At 42.1% G+C, this 23,173-nt stretch overlaps 1 pseudogene; it reads left to right on the top strand.

Moving 5' to 3' along the window:
- Positions 1 to 918: 918 nt before the first annotated feature.
- Positions 919 to 23,173, top strand: part of LOC116460977 (signal-regulatory protein beta-1-like) — a 40,631-nt pseudogene continuing 18,376 nt past the window's right edge.

Below are 23,173 nucleotides of genomic sequence, written 5' to 3'. Positions count from 1 at the left end.
ACTGAGCCTAGGAGGGCCCAGTAGCTTGCCAAACTCCTTAGCACACCCTCTTGGTTGAAGCATTTATTCTTCCTCCCTCCTCAGGTCTTATCTGAACACAGTAGTGAATGAAATAGGTGCTCTGTTTACAGAACAAAAGGTATTGAAATTGATGTGATGGCGCCAGGAACCTGTCCACCATATTCTCCTCCCATGATAACCCTGTGCCATCTCTGGAACCCATAATCCCCAGCTACCTCCTGAAGCAGATCCTTATTACTCTAAACCCACTTCCTCTCCTGGAGGAAGTCGTGAAATGATTCCTCCTGCTGGATGCAGGCACATGAAAATGCTAAGGTCCCAGATTAGATTGAATTTGGGCTAAGTTTGGCCAGTTACATCAACAAACTTTTGGAATAAGGAATCATTTCAGGAGCAGATCTTGTTCCTTTCCAATGCTGAGCAAGTCCTGTAAATGTCCCTCCTGCCTCCAGCTGAGTAGCGCTTGTTTGAAGCTGGTGCAGACTAAGGCAGCAAGCCAGGCATTTCTTACCGTCTTGACATGGACAGTTTAGGGCATAGCTCACAATCACAGATCTTTCTTGGCCTAAAACCCCTAACTGGGGAATCACCAAAAATATCTGAGATGGAAATAGGGGCGATGTGGGGAGAGAGAACATGGCCAAGGTGTGCAGGAAGCATTATTTCTGCTAAGTGTGTCTGATTCTCCTGAATATGAAGCATGAGAACTCTGCTTTGTAGCCTGCCTGCTGTGCCTGGTTTCTATGTCACAATCTAGAAGCAGGTTACTGTCTCACTTCATCACAGCTACTTCCTCTTGAATCGAGGGAGCCAGCGCTTGTCTTATCTACTTAGAGCAGAGCTTGAGATCTCCCCAGCACAGACGTTTGAACAGAGCAGGCTCCTGATGTCTCCAGGATGCCCATCCTAGCCTCCTGGCCCCACCCTCCTCGTCCTTTCCTGCTGCTGACTCTCCAGCTGGGACTCACAGGTGAGCATTGCCTTGGGCTAGAATGCTTTATTCTTCACCACTGAGCCATAGCCTGCCCCTGGGCTTCCAGGGATTCCAGACAACCACAAGCGCTGCCAAGGAAAGTCAAGGACTGGGCATTGTCTAAGAGCAGAAGATCAGGGAGTTGCATACTTCCTCTGTGGATCTGCAGCTGGCTACTGGAGGCATCAAACCACATGATGCTTCAACCACCACCAAAACAATTACTTACATTTTTATAATAGTTCAGTTTACACAACACATTCAAAAGAATCATTATTTACATCCTCGCAACTCTTGAGGCTCCGAGGCAAAGCAACCCGCCAAAGGCCACAGAGTAAGCTCAGAGACAGCCTGACAAGGCTGTGTGGCTCCAAGCCCAGCCCTCTTTGTGCACCATCCTGAAGATGTGAAGTCTGAAATGGTGCCTGCTTGAGTTGGGCAGGGGTGCAGTGTTTCCTGGGGATGTCCTCCATCCACCATCCTCCCTAAGGGTGCTCCTCCCTTTGTTCTGTGTCCCCCTCATTCCTCCCTCCTCTGCGATCTGAGTGTTACCACCCATTTCTCTGTGGCCAGTTCCTTTTTAAGAAGTTCCACATCTTCTGCTTACTGGGTCCTATATTTGTTAGCAAGCGCTTCCATAACAAAGTACCACAGACTGGGAGGCTAATACTTCCTTGCAGTTCTGGAGTCTGAAGTTCAATGACGAGGTGTCAGTAGGGTTAGTTTTTTTGTTTTTTGGTTTTTGTTTGTTTTTTTGTTTTGAGAGGGAGTCTCACTCTGTCACCCAGGCTGGAGTGCAGTGGCACAATCTCGGCTCACTGCAGCCTCCACCTCCTGGGTTCAAGCGATTCTCCTGCCTCAGCCTCCCGAGTAGCTGGGATTACAGGTGCCTGCCACTACGCCTGGCTAATTTTTGTATTTTAGTAGAGACAGGGTTTCACTATGTAGGTCAAGCTGCTTTTGAACTCCTGACCTCAAATGATCTGCCCACCTCAGCCTCCCAAAATTCTGGGGTTACAGGCATGAACCACCGCACCTGGCCAGGTTAGTTTCTAATGAGGTCTCTCCTTGGCTGTAAAAGGCCATCTCTTCCCTGTGTCTTAGCACGTGGTCTTCCTTCTGTGTGTGTCTGTATCCTCACCTCCTCTTGTTGTGAAAACACCAGTCATATTGTGTTAAGACCTATCTGCAATGACCTCATTTAACTGAATTACTTCCTAAAGACCCTATCTTCAAATACAGTCACAGTTTGAGCTATTAGGGATTGGGACTTCATCACATTTATTTTGGGGGACACATTCAGCCCATAACAGGTCCCCATAACATTCCCTGGTTCTCTAGACTTTTCTGTGGAGATTTTATTTCCCCTTCCCCAAGACAGGCAGGATTGGAGGGCCTTACCTGGTGCAGCCTTGGAGAGTCCTGCTCCCAGTTCCCAGACAGGCTGCTTGTCCTCACCCCTTTCTCAATCCATGGAGCTGACCCCATGGTCACAGGTCTCGGCATAGCACCTTCTCAGCTCCCCACTGGGCCCTGCTGTGATGTCCCCTCACAGATCCTAAAGGGCAGGGGTCCCACTTTTTTTTTTTTTTTTTTTTTTTTTTTTTTTTTTTTTTTTTTTTTTTTGAGACGGAGTCTCGTTCTGTCACCCAGGCTGGAGTGCAGTGGCGCGATCTCGGCTCACTGCAAGCTCCGCCTCCCGGGTTCACGCCATTCTCCTGCCTCAGCCTCTCCGAGTAGCTGGGACTACAGGCGCCCGGCTAATTTTTTGTATTTTTAGTAGAGACGGGGTTTCACCGTGGTCTCGATCTCCTGACCTCGCGATCCGCCCGCCTCGGCCTCCCAAAGTGCTGAGATTACAAGCGTGAGCCACCGCGCCCGGCCGGGTCCCACTTTTAAAAGTATTTTTCTTACACATACACTGTGGTGAAATTACCACCGTAAGAGTTCACCAATTGAACTCTTCTGATAAGACAGACACATTTCTTAGCATTTTGTATTAATTTGACTAATCCTCTCAGCAGAGGGAGGAACTTGTTCATTGTCTCCTAGCTCAGTCAATGGAGCAGCTACAGAGTTCCTTCTTTAAGCCAGTTTATGTTAATTGCAGAAAAATTAGAAAGTGCAGGGAGGAAAACAGAGGAATAATCACCACCCATCACACCAGTCAGAGACAACCAGAGTTAAAACCCTGTTGTATGCACTCCAACCTTTTGTTAATAATGTGTTGGATGCTTTCCATGTGCCAGATATTTTACTGAGCTTTTAAAATGTGTTATAATTTAGGTCAGGTGCAGTGGCTCATGCCTGTAATCCCAGCACTTTGGGAGGCCTAGGCAAATGGATTGCTTGAAGTCAGGAGTTCAAGACCAGCCTGGCCAACATGAAAAAACCCTGTCTCTACTAAAAATACAAAAAAATTAGCTGTGCATGGTGGTGCATGTCTATAATCTCAACTTCTTGGGAGGCTGAGGCACGAGAATTGTTTGAACCCAGGAGGCAGAGGTTACAGTAAGCCAAGATCATGTCACTGCACTCCAGCATGGGCGGCAGAGGGACAGTGAGACTGTCTCAAAAAAAAAAGTGTTACAATTTTATTCGATGTACAAAACAACCTTGTATATTAGCATGATAGGCCACGCTTTTATATGTATCTATGAATGCGTGTGTGTGTGTGTATACACATTTGTGTATATGAGTGTAAGAATACACACACAGTTTTTATTTTTTATTATTTCTCTTTCTATTTTAAATTAAATTTTTAACAAAAAAATGTAGTTTTATTTTCTATTTGTCAAAATTATACATATGTACAACATATTATGAAATATGTATACATTTTGAAATGACTAGATTGAGCTAATTAACATATGCATGATCTTACATACGTATCATTTTTTTGCGGAGAGAACTCATAAAATCTGCTCTCTTAGTATAATGGATGTTATTAAATATGGACTCCATATTGTACAAATAATCCCTTAAACATATTTCTCCTATCTAACTGAAATTTTGTATCCTTTGACCAACCTCTCCCCAGCCACACCTCCTCCCTAGCCCCTGGTAACCACCATTCTACTGTCTATTTCTGTGTTCAACTTTTTTAGATTCTGCATATGAGTGAGATCATGTGGTATTTGTCTTTCTGCACCTGGCTTATTTCATTTAGCATAAAGTCCCCCAAGTTTATGTATGTTGTCAAAAAGTACAGGATTTCCTTCTTTGGTAAGGCTGATTAGAATTCCATTGTGTATTTTCCTTATCAATTTGTCTGTTGATGATGGGCACTTAGATTGATCCCATATCTCAGCTATTCTAAATAGTGCTGCAGTGAACATGGGAGTGCAGATATTTCTGTGACATGTTGACTTCGTTTCCATTGATTGTATACCCAGTAGTGAGATTGCTGGATCATAGTAGTTCTATTTTAATTTTTGAGGAATCTCCATACTGTTTCTATCATGGCTGAAGTAATTTACATTCTCACCAACAGTATGCAAGAGTTTCCTTCTCTGCACACCCTCTCCAACACCAGTTAAATATCACTGTTTTTATAACAGCCATTCTAACTGGTGTGAGATGATATCTCACTGTGGTTTTAATTTGCATTTCTCTGGAGAATAGTGATGTTGGATATCTTTTCACATGCCTACAGCCATTTGAAGGTCTTCTTTTGAGAAATGTCTGTTCGGATATTTGGCCTATATTTTATATTTTGGGTTGTTTTCTCACTATTGAGTTGTTTGACTTCTTTCTATATTTTATATATTGACTCTTTATCAGATGTATGGTTTGCAAATATTCTCCAATTCTACAGGTTGTCTTTTCACTCTGTTGATTGTTTTCTTGCCTGTGTAGACAGTTTTTAGTTTGTTGGAATCCCATGTGTCTATTTTTGCTTTTGTTGTCTGTCCTTCTGGGTTTATATCCCAAAATTAACTGCCCAGACCAATGTCATGGCACTTTTCTTCTAGTACTTTTACAGTTTTGGATCTTATATTTATGAATTTAATCCATTTTAGTTGATTTTTTTTATGTGATGTAAGATGGAGGTCCAATTTTATTCCTTTACATGTGGACATCCAGTTTTGCCAACACCAGTTTTTGAAGACTGGTCTTTCCTCATTGTATGTGTGACAGTTTTGTCAAAAGTCAACTAAGCATAAATATGTAAGTTTGTTTCTGGACTCTCTATTCTGTACCATTGATCTATGTGTCTACTCTTATGCCAACGCCATGCTATTTTGATTGCTATAGCATTGTACCAGATTTTGAAATAAGGCAATCTGGTGCCTCAGGCTTTCTTCTTTTGCTCAAGATGGCTTCACCTATTCATAGTTTTCTGTAGTTAATATTAATTTCAGATTGTTTTGTCAATTTCTGTGGAAAATACCATTGGAATTTTTTTAGGATTGAACTGAAGTTGTAGATCTCTTTGGGAAATATGTATTATACATTTAAACAGTATTAATTCTCCAATCCCTAAACACACATATCTTTTCATTATGTGTCTTCTATTTCTTTCATCAGTGATTCATAGTTTTCAGTGGGCAGTTCTTTCACTTACTTGATTAAATTTACTCCTAGATATTTTAGTTTTTTGAAGCAATGGTAAATGAGATTATTCTATTAATCTTTTTATGCTAATTTGTCATAAGTGTATAGAAATGCACTGATTTTGCATGTTAATTTTCTATTTTGCAACTTTATTTGCTTTTTTGCTGTAATTGTTTTTAGAGATTTTAGGATTTTCTATATATAAGATAGTGTCTTCTGAAAACAGCAACAATTTAAATTCTTCCTTTCTGATTTGTATGACTTTCATTTCTTTCTCTTGATAATTATTTTGGATAGGACTTCTGATACTATGTTGAATAGAATTAGTGAGACAGGATGTCCTTGTCTCGTTCCTGATCTTAGAGAAAGAGCTTTTCACTTTTCTTCACTGGATATCATGTTAGCTGTGGATTTGTCCTATGTGGATTTCATTGTACTGAGGAGCATTCATTTTACATCTAATTTTTAGAGCATTTTTACAATTAAAAAATGTTAAATTTTGTCATATGCTTTTTTTTGTCACTGTTGATAGGGTCCTGTGATTTTTGTCCTTCATTCTGCTGATGTAGTGTATTGCATTTATAGATTTATGTTTATTGAAGCATCCTTGTATTCCTGAGAAAAATCTCACTTAATCATGCTGAAACACACAGGATTTTAAAAAGACACTCTCTTCAACTCATTTTTTAATCTACATGAAATGCACATTGAAGAGATGTTTGGTTTTCCCTGTTGCCCAGCTACTCTCTTCCCTTTTCTACCATTTGATATTACCACTGAAACTCTCCCAATCTGTTAAGATAAGCAATAGATAAGTAACTTCTCTCTTGGTAAAATGAGTTTTATCTTAAAGCAGAACTTCTGTGCATTACTGTCTTAGAGTTCCCTCTTTCATGAAGGGTAGGGATAAGGAAGAAAGAAAGGGATAAAACAGAGAGCTCTGTCTATGTTATTTATATCTATAGTTATATCAATAGCTGTATCCATATGCATATCATGTAATGTCGATTGAAGCCTCCATGACTTAGAAAACCTAAAAAGTACTAATTTACAATTTTTGAATACTCACCATGTGCTAGACACTGTTGGAAATGCCTTATAGCTGTTACCTCAGATGGTCATTATGCCCAAAATAGATATTCCCCTTAACCTCCTCCCACCACTCACAGATAAGACAACAGAAGCACAAAGAGCTGTGAGGATGCTCATTGGTAACTGATACAGCTATGATTTGAACTCAGGCACTCTGACTACAGAGATCACAGGTTTCACCGTTGCTCTTGTCAAACACTTGTGGCCTTGATGCTATGCCGTGAGACTTCTGCAGCTACTGCTCCTGAGAGTGAGGGGGGGTGTGGTGTAGGGAAGAGGGTTTGTGGTTTTCTCCTCCTGGGCTCTTCTGCTTTCTTTGTGTATGCAAATGGATGTTTTTTAAACCAAGTCATCTACATGGGAAACTCAGTTTCTAGCAAATGTCACAGATGCAATCCACTTAAAATAGATTTCAGTGTCCCAGGGAAGTGTCCTAATGAGTAATTCACACCTTATACACCTATATATTGGATAGCTACTATGTGCCAGGACCTGACATAGAACATGGCATGCATTGGTGAATAAATGAGCAAAAGTGGTTGACCTTTTGGAGCTTATATTCTACTGGAGAAGTGAAAATAACCCATACACATGAGAAATAGATAAATAAAATAGTGTAGTATGAGTATATGATTTTATCATGTTGTGGAAATGTCCATATATTCTTTTTATTGATTATTTTTCTCATAAAAAGATGTTTGAATTTGTCAAATGCTTTTCTACATCAAATGAGATAATCGTGTCTTTTTCTCTTCATTGTATAAATATGATATATTACATTATCATTTGTATATTGAAACATCTTTGTATTCTAGGAATAAATTCCACTTATTCATGGTGTAGAATCCTTCTAATATGCTGTTAAATTCAGTTTGTTAGTATCTGTTTGAGAATTGCTGCATCAACAAATTATAAGACCAACAGTCCATAAAATGGTGTGCAGCTGCACCTGACAGAAATTTTAATTTTGCCTTTCAGTGGAAGTTTAGGTTCCAATGGGCCCCGTTTCAGATGAGCAGAGCCTTGCATGTGGGACAATCTATGGTTCATGATTGCAACAGGAGAATATTGTTCCTAGATCTGGACTCCAGGATAGGAGATCCCAGTAGGTAACCAGGCATTTGTTGTTTTAATGGAATATAGCACAAGGGTGAGAGGGGCATTGTTTTTGCATCAAAGGCCCTGGGGAGATGTATGGCCATCACGAATGGTCTAGAAACTCCAAAAAGCATGAAAGAAATTGCTAAAGTCTCCACAGAGAAGAGATATTTTTGTTTCTTTGTTTATAGGCACTAACAGGGGTGCCTATTGATTTTAATTTGTAAATAAACTTTGTAAAAGAAGAATATGTTGCCACTGGCACCTCAAAACAACTTAGAGATGCCGGATAATGTGATGTTAATATGCACATCACACGAATCTCCTTTGAAGAGGTTGTTATCAATGTTACGTTATGTTATCCCGTGCTCTGGAAGAAATGTAGATGTCATTATTGATATTTAAACAGGATCCTCACTTCAGGATAGAGAGTCTTGGCAGAACTCCAAAAGGTAACACAAAGCTGCACATAGCACAGCAAAAGAAAGCCATCAGTGTAAAAAGCCTTCTCACGTTGTGGAGCCAATCAGAGTAGCAAATTAGTAAGCCATGAATAGTTAAAGAGCATCTCCTGGGAACTTTCCAGCCCAGTTTAGAATGATCCCATTCTCATTGCCATTAGTATTGAAAATGGTACAGTCAGGCTATTGGGTCTTTATGGATCACTCTAAGATGGCCATGAAAATTTCAGTTGGAAAGGCATATGGAATATGATTTATTTTACTCACTGGTCCTAGAGAGGAAAGTAAGGCGTGCCACGTAGAAAGCCATAGGAGAAGAGCTCCTAGGAAGCAGGTTCAATTAAGCAGATGGGGAAGCAAGAGAGAAAGAATTCCTCAGCAAGTGCCTTTGTTGGGAGTCAGGGTAGAGTATACAAGCAAAGAGCATGATGGGATTTACTGGTGTCCTTTTTCTTTTTATGAGACTAGGTCACAATATGGGAGGGCAAGAAAGGAAACTTGTGCCAGGGACCAGCCTTATCACACTGGTGCACCTGGTCACCTGGGCAGGGTACTCACAGCATGATTGTGGAATGTTGAAGCATCAGAAAAATATGAATTAAAATAAATTTACATGTAGCAGTACTTTTTTTTTTTTTTAGACAGAGTCTCACTCTGTCACCAGACTGGAGTGCAGTGGTGCAATCTCAGCTCATTGCAACCTCCAACTCCCTGGTTCAAGCTACGAGATCTCGGCTTACTGCAACCTCTGACTCCCTGGTTCAAGTTATTCTCCTGCCTCAGCCTCCTGAGTAGCTGGGATTATAGGCATGCGCCACCATGCCCAGCTAACTTTTGTATTTTTAGTAGAGACAGGGTTTCACCATGTTGGCCAGGATGGTCTTGATCTCCTGACCTCAGGTGATCAGCCCGCTTGGGCCTCCCAAAGTGCTGGGATTACAGGCATAAGCCACCATGCCTGACTGGACATTTTTACTTATACAACTTGGAGTTGCCATGTAGCATCCTTTTATTTCTACCTGAAACTACTCTTGTAGGTAAGGTTTAATGGTAGTGAACTCTTAGTTTTTATTCATCTGAGAATATCTTAATTTCTCCCTCATGTTTAGAGGATAGTTTTCCCAGGTATAAGATTCTTAGTTGATAGGTTTTTCCTCTTTCAGCATTTTCAGTATATCACTCCTCTGTCTTCCGGCTTCCAATGCTTCTGATAAGAAATCGGCTGATCTTCTCATTGAAGAACTCTTGTATGTGAGGAATCCATTCTCTATTGCTGCTTTCAGGGTTCTTTCCCTGACTTTAGTTTTCAACAGCTGGATTATAATGTGTGTTAGTGTGGGTCTCTGAGTTTTTCCTTGAGTTAAACTTGAGTTTCTTCAGCATCTTAAATTTGTGGATTCATGTATTTTATCAAGTTTCAAAAGGTTTTGGGGTATTATGTGTTCAAATAATCTGTTCCTTTCTCTCTTCCTCTTTTCTTCTTCTAGAACTCTAACAATGTTTATGTTGATCCATTTGATAATGTCCCACAATGTCCTCAGGTTCTGCTTGTTTTTCTTTATTCCTTTTTCTTTCTATTCTCCAGTCACAATAATTTCAATTATTCCATATTCCAGTTTTCTGAACTCTCTTCCGACTGCTCACACCAGTTGGAGAACACCTTTAGTGGGTTTTTCAATTATTGTATTGTTTAACTCTTAAGTTTCTGTTTGACTAATTTTTATAATTTCTCTTTGCTGTTGTTCTTATTTTATTAATGCATCATATTCCAATGTTTCTTTAGTTGTTTGTCCGTTGTTTTCTTTAGCTGTTTGAGCATGTTTAAGACAGTAATTTAACATCTTGTTCTAGTGTCAAGATGGGCTCAATATATGACAAAGGTCTTTGTAGGACATATGACAATGGAAACAAGAGTTTGGAGTGATGGGAAGATGTAACTGAGAAAAAGAATCTGGCAGCCTCTAGAATTCGAAAAAGCAAGGAACAGAGCCTCTAGAATATACACAGCTGTGCTGACACCTCTTATTTAAGGGGTAAAACATGGTGCTTTCATATACATAGACACAGTGTAATGTTTATTACAGTCAAGCAAATGAACATATCCATCCTCTCACATAGGTACTGTGTGTGTGTGTGTGTGTGTGTGTAGGGCATCCACGGTAGACTCTTTGAGCAAAAGTACTGAAGTCAATGCAATGCTGCTAACTCTAGTCCTCATATTACACATTAGATCTCTGGACTTCTTCATCCTACCTATCTGCAATTTCGTATCTTTTGGCCTGCATCTCCCCATTACCTCCCCAACTTCACGCCTGGTAACCAACATGTCATCCTCTATCTTTGTATGTTTGAAGATTTTTCTCCTTGATTCTATCCAGTAACATGATTTTGGACTTCTGACCTCCAGAACTATAAGATGATACATTTCTTTTGTTTTAAGACGCAAGTTCTGATAATTTGTCACATCAACATTAGGAAACTAAGGTAATGTAATTATGCTATGGGTGAGAAATTCTCAGGGGCTTAAAACAATGTTGTAGTCGTTAGTTAAGCTGCATGTTCAGTGTGTGTGGAGAATTCATGGTCATTCAGGCATCCAGGCTGATGGAGCAGACCTCATTAGAGCCTTGTAGGTCTCTGTGGAAGAGAGAAGTTAATCCACAGAGGCTCTTGCAGTTAAATGCACAGCCCACAAATTATACTCATCACTTCTGCTCACAACTCAGTGGCCTAAAGCAGTCACATGGCTCCACCCAATGCAAAGATTCAGAAAGTGTGGCCAGGTGTGGTGGCTCATGCCTGTAATCCCAGCACTTTGGGAGGCCAAGGCGGGCAGATCAACTGAGGTCGAGAGTTTGAGACCAGCCTGACCAACATGGAGAAACCCCGTCTCTAATAAAAATACAAAATTAGCCAGGCGTGGTGGCGCATGTCTGTAATCCCAGCTACTCGGGAGGCTGAGGCAGGAGAATCTCCTGAACCCGGGAGGTGGAGGTTGTGGTGAGCCGAGATCATGCCACTGTACTCCACATTGTACTCCAGCCTAGGCAACAAGAGTGAAACTCCATCTCAAAAAAAAAAAAAGAAAGTGCAACATTCCATATGGCCAGAAAGCGGAGGCACAAATATTTAACAAAGCATGACACTTCCAAGGGGGGCTCAGGAGCTCCACTCAGGTTAGCAACCCCATGCTCTTCCATGAAACTGAACCTGTCTGTGTCTCAGTGTCCTCACTTGTAATACAGTCTCAAGTTACAGACTTGTTGTGAGGGTTAAATGAGATAATCCACGCAGTGTGCTGAGCTCAGGCCTGCTCCTGGTATGCACCCAGTCATTGAAGTTCATTGATAAACACTTGAGGAAACATTCAAGATCATGTAAAGATGACTAAATGACTGCTCTGTTACTTTCTAGAAGTGGCAGGTGAGGAGCTGCAGGTGATTCAGCCTGAGGCATTCGTGTCAGTTGCAGCTGGAGAGATGGCCACTCTGAACTGCACTGTGACCTCCCTGCTCCCTGTGGGACCCGTCCAGTGGTTCAGAGGAGCTGGTCCAGGCCAGAAATTGATCTACAGTCCAAAAGGATGCCACTCTCCCCGGGTAACAACTATTTCAGACCAGAGAAAGAGAAACAGCACAGACTATTCCATCCGCATCAGTAACATCACCCTCGAAGACGCTGGCACCTACTACTGTGTGAAGCTGCGGAGAGCAATTCCTGCCATCGTGGAGATTAAGTCTGGACCAGGGACTCAGATGTCTGTGCATGGTGAGTACAGTGTGGGCCTCGTTCATCCCCTAAGGTGTGACAAGAAGTCAATAATAGCACTGTCCTCTCTGTCAGCAACAATCAAGGGTGGCAGTGGGTGCTCACTTTCATGATCTGATGCCACCCTCTTCTACAAATCAGATATATTGAGGCCTGGAGATGTCATGCTATTCACTCAAGGCTCCGTGGTTGGTAAATGATGGGGAAGTCTGAAACCTTAGTCTGCCTGGCACCATAGCCTTTTCCTCTTCTAATCTGGCCCAGTCATGTTTCCACAAATAAGGGAACTGACGGTTTGAGTGACTTTCTCAGGCACAGGGCTAGACCTTGTCTGCTGCGTCCACAGAGCACTTTCCCCTCAGGTGGCTGAGTCTCTTCTTTGCACAACAAGCATTCACCGAGAACCTACTGTGTGTGAGTCTCCACCGTGGTTGCTTGGCAAATAGCTGTAAAAAAAAAAAAAAAAAAAGGCACAAGCTCTGCTTTCACCAAGCTTACATTCTGTTCCCTTCTAATGAGGATAAATCCATCCAGAGCACTGAGGGAGTAAATTGGGTTTTTCTTTGTTTAATCTTCAGAATCATCACACTGGGAACATTCCTGAAGGACACAGATTCACTGTTTAATCTGATGGCCCTGGTGAAAGGAGATGCCAAGAGCTTTATGGGTCTATCCAGGATGTTTGTGGGTTGTTCAGGAAACCCTTGTGTGATTCAGGGACTGCTTCAGACAGTCACTAAAGGCTTCAAGCAGAGCTGGGCCATCTCAGAATGTCCCTCGCCTAAGAGAAGAGGTCCCTTTCTCCTCCCCTGCCATGTGGGACCCTCAGTCTGTGCTGCCTCCTTCCTTCCTTGAAGGGCTCAGCCTGAGAGAAGGAGCTAGCGAGAAGCTTCCCCAGACTCAGCTCCAAATGCCTATCCTCCCAGGTCATCTGCCTGCCCACAGGCTCCTGTTGCTCTTTGCAGAGTCCTTGATGCTCCAGAGCAGGGTCTTCATTGATGGTCCTGAGCAGGGGCCATGGGATGGATCTCTGGGGAGTGACTCATGACACCTCCCTGGAATATGAGAAACACGCCAAATCTAAACACATCAGGACTCCTCGCATCCATCGCCTTGGGACTGGCCATAAACCACAGACTCTCTCTAGCCTCTCGAGAGTTATTCTGCCTTCTGGATTCCTTCCTACTCCAACTCTCCAGCCTTGTTGAGGTTCACTATTGCCTCCTGAATACAAATGAACCCGCATCCCAATTTAAAGAAAAAAATGATTCTCCTTCCTCTTTGTCTCACACCAAGAAAGAAAGACGCTCTCCCTGCTTTCTCTGTGATGGGACACTAGTTCCCCTAGCATCCTGCAGCCTTCCCAGCCCTGCTGCTCGTGGTAGAAATGCTGCCACAGTCCAGCATCCTGGAGTCCTCCTTGATTTCTCACTCTCTTTTTTTTATACTCCGCATTCAGTTCTGCCTTTGAAATGCTTATGTCCACTTATATGAGACAGTAAATGTTTAACAATGGACTTTTTGAAAGGGAAAAACAAAAAGCTGATTTGTAGTGCTTCCAATCTCTGTAGTGTGGTATTTCCCAACATAGACAGTTTCAAGCCATCAACAGTTAAACAACCAGAATGCAAAATTCCTGAAATTTAACAATTGGCTCTCAGCTGCTCCAGCACAGCACTGAGTTACATGCCTAATTCGCACATTTCTCACCTCCGCCACCCCTCCCTGTCGCAGCCAGCATCATCTCTTCTGGTAGCATTCCTATTGCCTCTACTGGCTTTCAGTTTTCAGCCACAGTGATTCTTTGGAAAAGTCTAGTTGTGTACGCCTCTGCTTCTTCTCCAACACAGCTACATGGTTCCCTTCACCCCTCCTTCAACTCTTTCTGCCTAATGTCTACTAATGTAAACTACCCTGTATAAAATATCAATTTCCCTCCCTACCCTGATACTCTAATTTATCTTAACATGATGAATTTTTCCTTAGCACATATTACCATCTGTATTACTCTGAATACAGGCAGTTCTCACTTTTCACAGCAATGCAGGATTGTAAAAATGACTATGCAACCTGAAACCTAGGAAAGCAATCTCCATATCCAATTGGAAAAACAATGATCATTCTATGACTTTTACAATTTTTTGTCAAAATATTAGAAACAAAATTACAAATGTAGGAGGCAATAAAAATATAATGAAATAAATATTTATTAGTGCACTGTGATTCAAAGCATTAGAAACATTGAGAGTTCAAGTGTTTTATTGATTTGTAAAAATGTATCAAGATTAGCTGGATCAGTGCTTGCCACCTTCTTGTGCATTTCTGATATGGAGCAAGCATTGTTTCTACCTTGGTGTTTCATCATCTTCCTAATTTTGAATTTGTTTCCAACATCTTATCCTTTGCACTTTGTTTGTTTGTTTGTTTGTTTTTTAAATTATACTTTAAGTTCTGGGATACATGTGCAGAATGTGCAGGTTTGTTACATAGGCATACATGTGCCATGGTGGTTTGCTGCACCCATCAACCCGTCATCTACATTAGGTATTTCTCCTAATGCTATCCCTCCCCTTGCCCCCCACCCCCTAACAGGCCCTGGTGTATGATGTTCCCCTCCTGTGTACATGTGTTCTCATTGTTCAACTCTCACTTATAAATGAGAACATGTGGTGTTTGGTTTTCTGTTCCTGTGTTAGTTCGCTGAGAATGATGGTTTCCTGCGTCATTCATGTCCCTGCAAAGGACATGAACTCATTCTTTCTTATGGCTGCATAGTATTCAATTGTGTATATGTGCCACATTTTCTTTATCCAGTCTATCATTGATGGGCATTTGGGTTGGTTCCAAGTTTTTGTTACTGCGAATAGTGCTGCAATATACATACGTGTATGTGTCTTTATAGTAGCATGATTTATAATCCTCTGGGTATATACCCAGTAATGGGATTGCTGGGTCAAATGGTATTTCTTGTTCTAGATCCTTGAGGAATCACCACACTATCTTCCACAATGGTTGAACTAATTTACGTTCCCACCAACAGTGTAAAAGCATTTCTATTTCTCCACATCCTCTCCAGCATCTGTTGTTTCCTGACTTTTTAATGATCGCCATTCTAACTGACGGGAGATGGTATCTCATTGTGGTTTTCATTTGCATTTCTCTAATGACCAGTGATGAGCTTTTTTTCATATGTTTGTTGGCTGCATAAATATCTTCTTTTGAGAAGTGTCTGTTCATATCCTTTGCCCACTTTTTGATGGGGTTGTTTGTTTGTTTCTTGTAAATTTGTTTAAGTTCCTTGTAGATTCTGGATATTAGCCCTTTGTCACATGGATAGATTGCAAAAATTTTCTCCTATTCTGTAGGTTACCTGTTCACTCTGATGATAGTTTCTTTTGCTGTGCAGAAGCTCTTTAGTTTAATTAGATTCCATTTGTCAATTTGGCTTTTGTTGCAATTGCTTTGGTGTTTTAGTTATGAAGTCTTTGCCCATGCCTATGTCCTGAATGGTATTGTCTAGGTTTTCTTCTAGGGTTTTTATGGTTTTAGATCTTATGTTTAAGTCTTTAATCCATCCTGAGTTAATTTTTGTATAAGGTGTAAGGAAGGGGTCCAGGTTCAGTTTTTCGTACATAGCTAGCCAGTTTTCACGACACCATTTATTAAATAGGGAATCCTTTTCCCATTGCTTGTTTTTGTCAGGTTTGTCAAAGATCAGATGGTTGTACATGCGTGGTGTTATTTCTGAGGTATCTCCCAGTCAGGAGGCATGGGGGTCAGGGACCCACTTCAGGAGGCAGTCAGCCCCTTAGCAGAGCAGTGCTGTGCTGGGAGATCCACTTGTCTCTTCAGAGTTGGCAGGCAGAAAAGTTTGAGTCTCCTAAAGCTGCGACCACAGCCACACCTTCCTTCAGGTACTCTCTCCCAGGGAGATGTGAGTTTTATCTATAAGTCCCTGACTGAGGCTGCTGCCTTTCTTTCAGAGATGCCCTGCCCAGAGAGGAGGAATCTAGAGAGGCAGTCTGGCTACAGTGGCTTTGCTGCACCGTGGTGGGTTCTGCCCAGTTCGAACTTCCCGGGGGCCACCTGTTCAAGCCTCAGTAATGGCGGATGCCCCTCCCCCAACCAAGCTTGAGCATCCTAGGTCAGCCTTAGACTGCTGTGCTGGCAGCAAGAATTTCAAGCCAGTGGATCTTTGCTTGCTGGGCTCCATGGGGGTGGGATCCACTGAGCTAGACCACTTGGCTCCCTGACTTCAGCCCCCTTTCCAGTCTCACTGGCATTCCAGGCACCACTGGGGTACAAAAAAAAAATTCCTGGAGCTAGCTCTGTGTCTGCCCAAGTGGCCGCCCAGTTTTGTACTTGAAACCCAGCACCCTGGTGGTCTAGGCACCCAAGGGAATCTCCTGGTCTTCAGGTTGCGAAAACCATGGGAAAAGCATAGTATCTGGACCAGATAGCACTGTCCCTCACAGCATAGTCCCTCACGGCTTCCCTCGACTAGGGGAGGGAGTTCCCCAACCCCTTGTACTTCCCAGGTGAGGCGACACCCCACCCTGCTTCTGCTCACCCTCCGTGGGCCACACCCACTGTCTAACCCATCCCAGTGAGATGAGCTGGGTACCTCAGTTGGAAATGCAGAAATCACCCACCTTCTGTGTTGGTCTCACTGGGAGCTGCAGACTGGCGCTGTTCTTATTCGACCACCTTGCCAACTGTTCCCCTTTGTACTTTCAAAGTGGTGAAATCTCTGCAAAAGTTCCTTTCATGTGAAGATTTTTGCTGGTGTCACATTCTCTGGGAGCACTTTCTTCTCTCCCATCCCTGCATGAGACAAGACTTGGAGCTCCTTTTCCATAAACGTCTGTGTAGACACTTACTGGGATGTGCCTTGCCCTAGTCATAGTGATTCCCCCTGCGGCCAAGCCTACACCATGATCCCGGCGCTAGTAATGACTTTGTGATTATAAGGCTGGACACATGACCCACACTCATTATGTGGTGGTACCTGCACATCCCCCAGCCATTGGCCAGGGTTGTTGCACTGCATCACAAATCCTTGAGGGCAGAGAGTCTGTTTTTTTAAAACTATTAGTATTACCAAAACACCAATTAATAAGAATCATATCTAAGTTTTGGAACACAGTCAGCTGTTATTAAGTAATTTGCATATATTAATCCATTTTACGGCCTTAACAAACCTATGAAGTTGATATGATTATTATTTACATTTTAGGGAACTGAAGAAACAGGGATGTCAAACAAGTTCCCCTAGGTCACACAGCTAGGACTGGTAGAACTAAATTCAAACCTAGAAGTTCTGATTCCTAAGCCCACAAGCTTAAACTGTGCTCTTCTCAAACATCCACTGACTCCTCACTTGTCCCACAGCCATATCTCATTATCGGCACCTTGTGTCATGAGTGCAGGGCTAAATTTCCCAGAAGGAGAATTTTAGCTTGTGGTTTCCCAGGCTCCTGCCTCTCTCAAGCATTCAGGCTGTATCTGTACTGCACGAAGTCAACTTAAATTTGAAACTCAATTCTCCACGTGATTTCCACAAAATTTTTTCACTTACATAAGCACTATGCATCTAATAGATCTTTATTGAAGGATTGGAGTTCACAGGAGGTCACTTTGCTGCTCCAAGTACAGATTCTGCCAAATTATTGAAACTATTCTATCAATATTTGAGTCATATATTCCAAATTATAGTTTTGGAGGTATAATATTTTGTGACTCATATCTTCCGGGTAGTTGTTACTTTCATAAAAGGAAATATTCCTCTTTCAACCATTTGTGCTTTTTGCCTTAAATTATACTTCTTAAGATATTAATATTTCTAGCACAAAATTTTGCAAAGTATGTTATGGTATTTCTCTGTTATTGCTATATTTATATCTGTTTACATTACTTTGTTTGGGTGTGTCTCTTTGTGCTGGGTCCTAGGAGAAGGCCCCTACGTGATGACCCAGCTCACTACTTACTACTCATTTATCTATAGTCAGCTTACTCAGCTGATAGGGTTTGGATCTGTATCCCCACCAAATCTCATGTCGAATTGTAATCTCCAATGTTGGAGGTGGGCCTGGTGGGAGCTGATTGGATCTTGGGTGTGGATTTCCCTCTTGGTGCTGTTCTCATGATAGTAAGCAAGTTCTCATGAGATCTGTTTGTTTAAAAGTGTGTGGTACCTCCCTACTCTCCCTATCCCTCCTGCTTTGACCATGTAAGATGAGCCTACTTCCCCTTCGCCTTCTGCCATGTTTGTAAGTTTCCTGAGACTTCCTCTGAAGCCGAGAAGGTACAAGCATCATGCTTCCTGCAGAGCCTGTGGAACAGCGAGCCGGTTAAACCCCTGCTCTTTATAGATCACCCAGTCTCAGGTACTTCTGTATAGCAATGCAAGAACAAACTAATACGTCAACCTAATTATTTTTAAAAACCTATATATATTTTAAAACTCCTCTGCTTTGTTACATTGCCAAGATACCTGTTGTACTTCATGTCTGCCTATGCTTGTTTTATATGTGGTTGGTTTTGTTCTATGGATTTGCTTTTTTTGCTATGTTTATAGGTTATTAAATATTCTAATCTTGAACAACTTCTCATATTTAATTTTTAACATGTTCTCAGGTGTGAAGTTCTTTTTATTACTGTTCTATTGTTTTTAAGTTATTGTTGTTCTTAGATTGGTTAGCTATCTCTTGTGGTGCTGCTGTTCCCTAAATCTTTAGTGATTTCTGCTTGCACTGCCGTCTTTGCAGGAATAATGCCCCACGTGATCATGGGTTGTTAGGGCCTTGTGAAGCATGGCACCTGCCCCAACCTCACTGTGGGGACTGCTCCTAACTGAGTCTATGGCTTCTTCACTGCTTACTTCTAGAGGGATGTCCCTCCTTTCTTATGAGAGGTGGTCATAGTGCAAACATTAAAAGTGAAGGCTGTGGAGTGTGGCAGCCTATGTCTCAATCTAAAAGCTGAGTGATCTTGAGCAAACTTGCAACTCTCTGTGTGCTGCAGATTTTCTCACCTTTAAATGAAGGTTAATGGTAGCACTTACCTCAGGGTCAGAGTGTTGAATTAATGAGGTAACTGACATAAAATGCTGGATACCATGTCTGGTGTCCAGGACATCTGCAAAAAATAATAGCTGCTACTATTCCTTCATGATATACAGAGACTACTTTCTTGTTTTAAAGTGTAGACATTGATTAAGATAATTTTATCATTTTTTATATTCATTTCTGTGGGTATGGAGCAGGAGGTGAAGATTTCACTCTCTGCACATCTGCCACATAGAAAAAGAAATTTGGATGGAAATATGATAATTTTTATAATTTCATTTGACAATTACTTCTGAGAGATGAAGGACTTCAAACCCAGCATGTGACAGGGAGGGTTCCACGCAGGCCTTTCTTAGTCGTAGATGATGAAGGAGAAACCATTTCTCCTAACAGGGTAATTTTGCTAAAGCACAAGTGTGACAGGGAAGCAGTGAATGCTTGCTGTACACAAAATATTAATATAGCCACCATTTTTTAGTTATAATTAATTATGAGTTGAGCATTCGGTATGGTTTATATTATTCCTACCATATCCCATTTTTTAGTTATAATTAATTATGAGTTGAGCATTCAGTGTGGTTTATATTATTCCTACCATATCTTTACAAGGTACATGTTATAACCTCTATTTACATATAATCAAGCTGAGGCTCAGAGAACTTAGGTGTTTTGTTTGAAGTCACACAGCTGGATATTGTGAGAGAGGAATTCATTTATGCATTGACAAGAAGCAGGGAGCAGAGAATCCAGAGGGAGCAACTGATCTCAGAGTGGCAGGAATATTTCAAGTACACCATATAAGCTGGGTCTCAGGGGCCTGGAAATCTCAGAGAAAGCCACTGGTGGGAAACTCAGCCTGCAGTAGGGATCCATTGAAAAAATTTTGAGTTCCTTCTCTTCACCTGGCACCATGGTATCAATAATGACCTACTGGGTTTCAGGTATGGTACAGTCATTATCTCCTTTAACATCCACAAAAACACAACAGTGAAAGACTTATTATTTGCAATTTGGAGAGCAAAGTTGAGCCTAGGAGGGCCCAGTGACTTCCTCAAATCCTCAACACACCCTCTTGGTTGGAGTATTTATTCTTCCTCTCTCCTCACCTCCAATCTGAACACAGTGGTGGATGGAATAGGTGCTCCATGTGCAAAACAAAGACTATTGATGTGACTGCCCCAGGAAATTGCATACCATATTCTCCCCCCATCATAACCCTATCCCCTCTCCATAACCCATAACCCGTAATTCCCACCTCAGCCCACAAAGCATATCCTTATTAACCTAAACCCACTTCCTCTCCTGGAGGAAGTCAGGAGATGATTCCTTCTGCTGGATGCAGGCACATGAAAGTGCTGCTAAGATCCCAGATTAGACTGAATTGGGGCTAAATTTTGCCAGTTATATTGATAAAAGTTTGGAATAGGGAACAATTTCAGAAGCACACCTGGTTCCTCTCAAATATTGAGCAGTAGGTTTTGTGAACCCTCCTCCTGCCCCGAACTGAGTAGCACTTGATTGAGGCTTGGTGCAGAAGAAGACAACAAGCCAGCAACATCCTAGCATCTTGAGATGGAAAGTTTAGAAAACAGTTCCTAATCACAGGTCCTTCTTGGACTAATAGTCCCAAATGGTGAATCACCAAGAAGACCTGAAGATGGTGTTAGGGGCCATGTGGAGAGAACATATGGTCAAGGTGTGCAGGAAGCACTATTTCTGCTAAGCCTGTCTGATTCTCCTGAGAATGGAGCATGAGTAACTGTTTGCGTTGTAACTGCCTACTGTGCCTGATTTCTATTTCACTGTTGTATTCTATCACTGCCACTTCCTCTTGAATCAAGGGAGGCAGTGCTTGTCTTCTCTCCTCAGAGAAGTTTGAGATCTCCCCAGCACAGACATTTGGACAGAGCAGGCTCCTGACGTCTCCAGGATACCCATCCCAGCCTCCTGGCCCCACCCTCCTGGTCCTTTCCTGCTGCTGATTCTGCTGCTGGGATGCACAGGTGAGCACTGCCTTGGGCTAGAACCCTTTCTCTCTGCTTGCAGGGCCATGGCCTGCCCCTGGGCTTTCAGGGATTCCAGACAAACACAAGTGCTCCCAAGGTAGGCCAAGGACTGGGCATTGTCTGAGAGGAGAAGATCAGGGAGCTGAGCACTTTCTCTGTGGATCTGCAGCTGGCTACCAAGGAATGGAATCAGGTGATCCTTCAACCAGCACCATAATTAGTTACATTTTAAAAATAATATTTCATTTGTCAAACACAGAAGAATCATTATTTAAATCCTTACCTGAAGCAGACCTGGTTCCAGTCAAATATTGAGCAGTAGGTTTTGTGAACCCTTCTGCTGCCCCAAACTGAGCAGCAGGAGCCTTGAGCCTGGAGCCTTGAGGCTCCAGGAGGCAAAGCCATCTACCCAAGGCCACAGAGTGAGCTGAGAGACAGCCTGACAGGGTGTGTGGCTCCAGGCCCAGCCCTCTGTTCAGCACCCTGAGAATGTGAAGTCTGAAACAGTGCCTGAGTTGGGCAGGGGAGCAGTGTTTCCCAGGGATGTTCAGCCACTGTCCTTCTTCAGGATGCTGCATACTTTGCCCTCTGTTCCCCCTGCTTCCCACTCCTCTGTAATCTCAGTGTTACCACCCATTTTTTTGTGCCCTCTTCCTCTTTAAGAAGGAATTTGCTGCTTTCTGGGCCCTGTAATCCTTTCCTAGGACTTGCATAACAAAGTACTATAGACTGGGCAGCTAAAATTACAGACATTTACTTCCTTGCACTTTTGGAGGCTGAATGCAAGATCAAGGTGTCGGCAGAGTTAGTCTGTACTGAGGTCTTTCTTACTGGCTCGTAGATGGCCGTCTCTGCTCTGTGTCTTATTACGTGGTCTTCCCTCAGTGTGTGTCTGTGTCCTCATCTCCTCTTCTTCTGAGATCGCCAGTCATATCAGATTAAGACCCCCCCCCCATGACCTCATGTAACTAAATTGCTTCTTAAAGACCTTGTTTCCAAATACAGTCAAATTCTGAGGTTCTGGGGACTGGGGCTTCAACACATGCATTTTGGGGGACACATTCAGCCCATAACAAGTACCACAATCTACCTTGGTTCTTTCAACTTTACCATGGAGAATTTATTTTCCCTTCCCCAGGACAGTCAGAATTGGAGGACCTTTCCTGGTGCAGCCTGGGAGAGCCCTGCTCACAGCTCACAGACAGGCTGTCTGTCCTCACGCTCCACTCAGGTCAGGGAGCTGACCCCAGAATCACAGGGCTGGGCACAGCAGCCTCCCTGCTCCCCACTGGCCCCTGCTGTGAGTCACCTCACAGGTCCTAGAGGACAAGGTTCTCACTTTTCAAATTATTTTTCTTACATATACACTTTACCCAAATGACAGTGGTAGGAGTTCAGCAATTGAGCTCTTCCTACAAGGTAGACACAGTTCTTAGTATTTTGTGTATTTTAACTTTACTAATCCTCACAACATCCCTATTTGAAAGCTACACTTATTAACTCCTATTTGCAAACAGGGAGTCAGGCAGAGGGAGGAACTTGTCCATTGTCCCCTACCTCAGTCAGTGGAGTAGCTGGGATTCAAGTCCAGGTCGACCAGCTCCAGAGTTCATTCTTTTAGCCGTGTTATGCTACTTGTAGAAATATTAGCACATGCAGGGAAGTAAACATAGGAATAATCATCACCCATCACACCAGTCAGAGAAGAGACACTCAGAGTTAAAACTCTGGTGTATACACTCCCAACATTTGTTACAAATGTGTTGGATGACTTCTATGTGCCAAATACTTTACTGAGATTTTAACAGGTTTCCTAATTTTATTTAATTCACAAAACATCTTTATATAGTATAATGACAGAACAAACTTTTATATATATTTGTGAATGCATGTGTATATATATGTATACATATATACATACGTGTGTATAAGTGACTATAAGTGTACATACATGTACATAAGATTTCACTTTTATCGTTATCTTTTTTTTGCAGTGAAATTTTTCAGAAAAGAAATGTATTTTATTTTTATTAAAAAAAGCATATATACTTATCATGTACAACATATTATAAAATATGTGTACATGACTAATTTGAGCTAATTAACCTATGCATTACCTTACATATATAT

The sequence above is a fragment of the Hylobates moloch genome, unplaced genomic scaffold (assembly GCF_009828535.3).
Source record: "Hylobates moloch isolate HMO894 unplaced genomic scaffold, HMol_V3 SCAFFOLD_21, whole genome shotgun sequence".
NCBI lineage: Eukaryota > Metazoa > Chordata > Mammalia > Primates > Hylobatidae > Hylobates > Hylobates moloch.
This window is presented reverse-complemented; position numbering and strand designations above follow the sequence as displayed.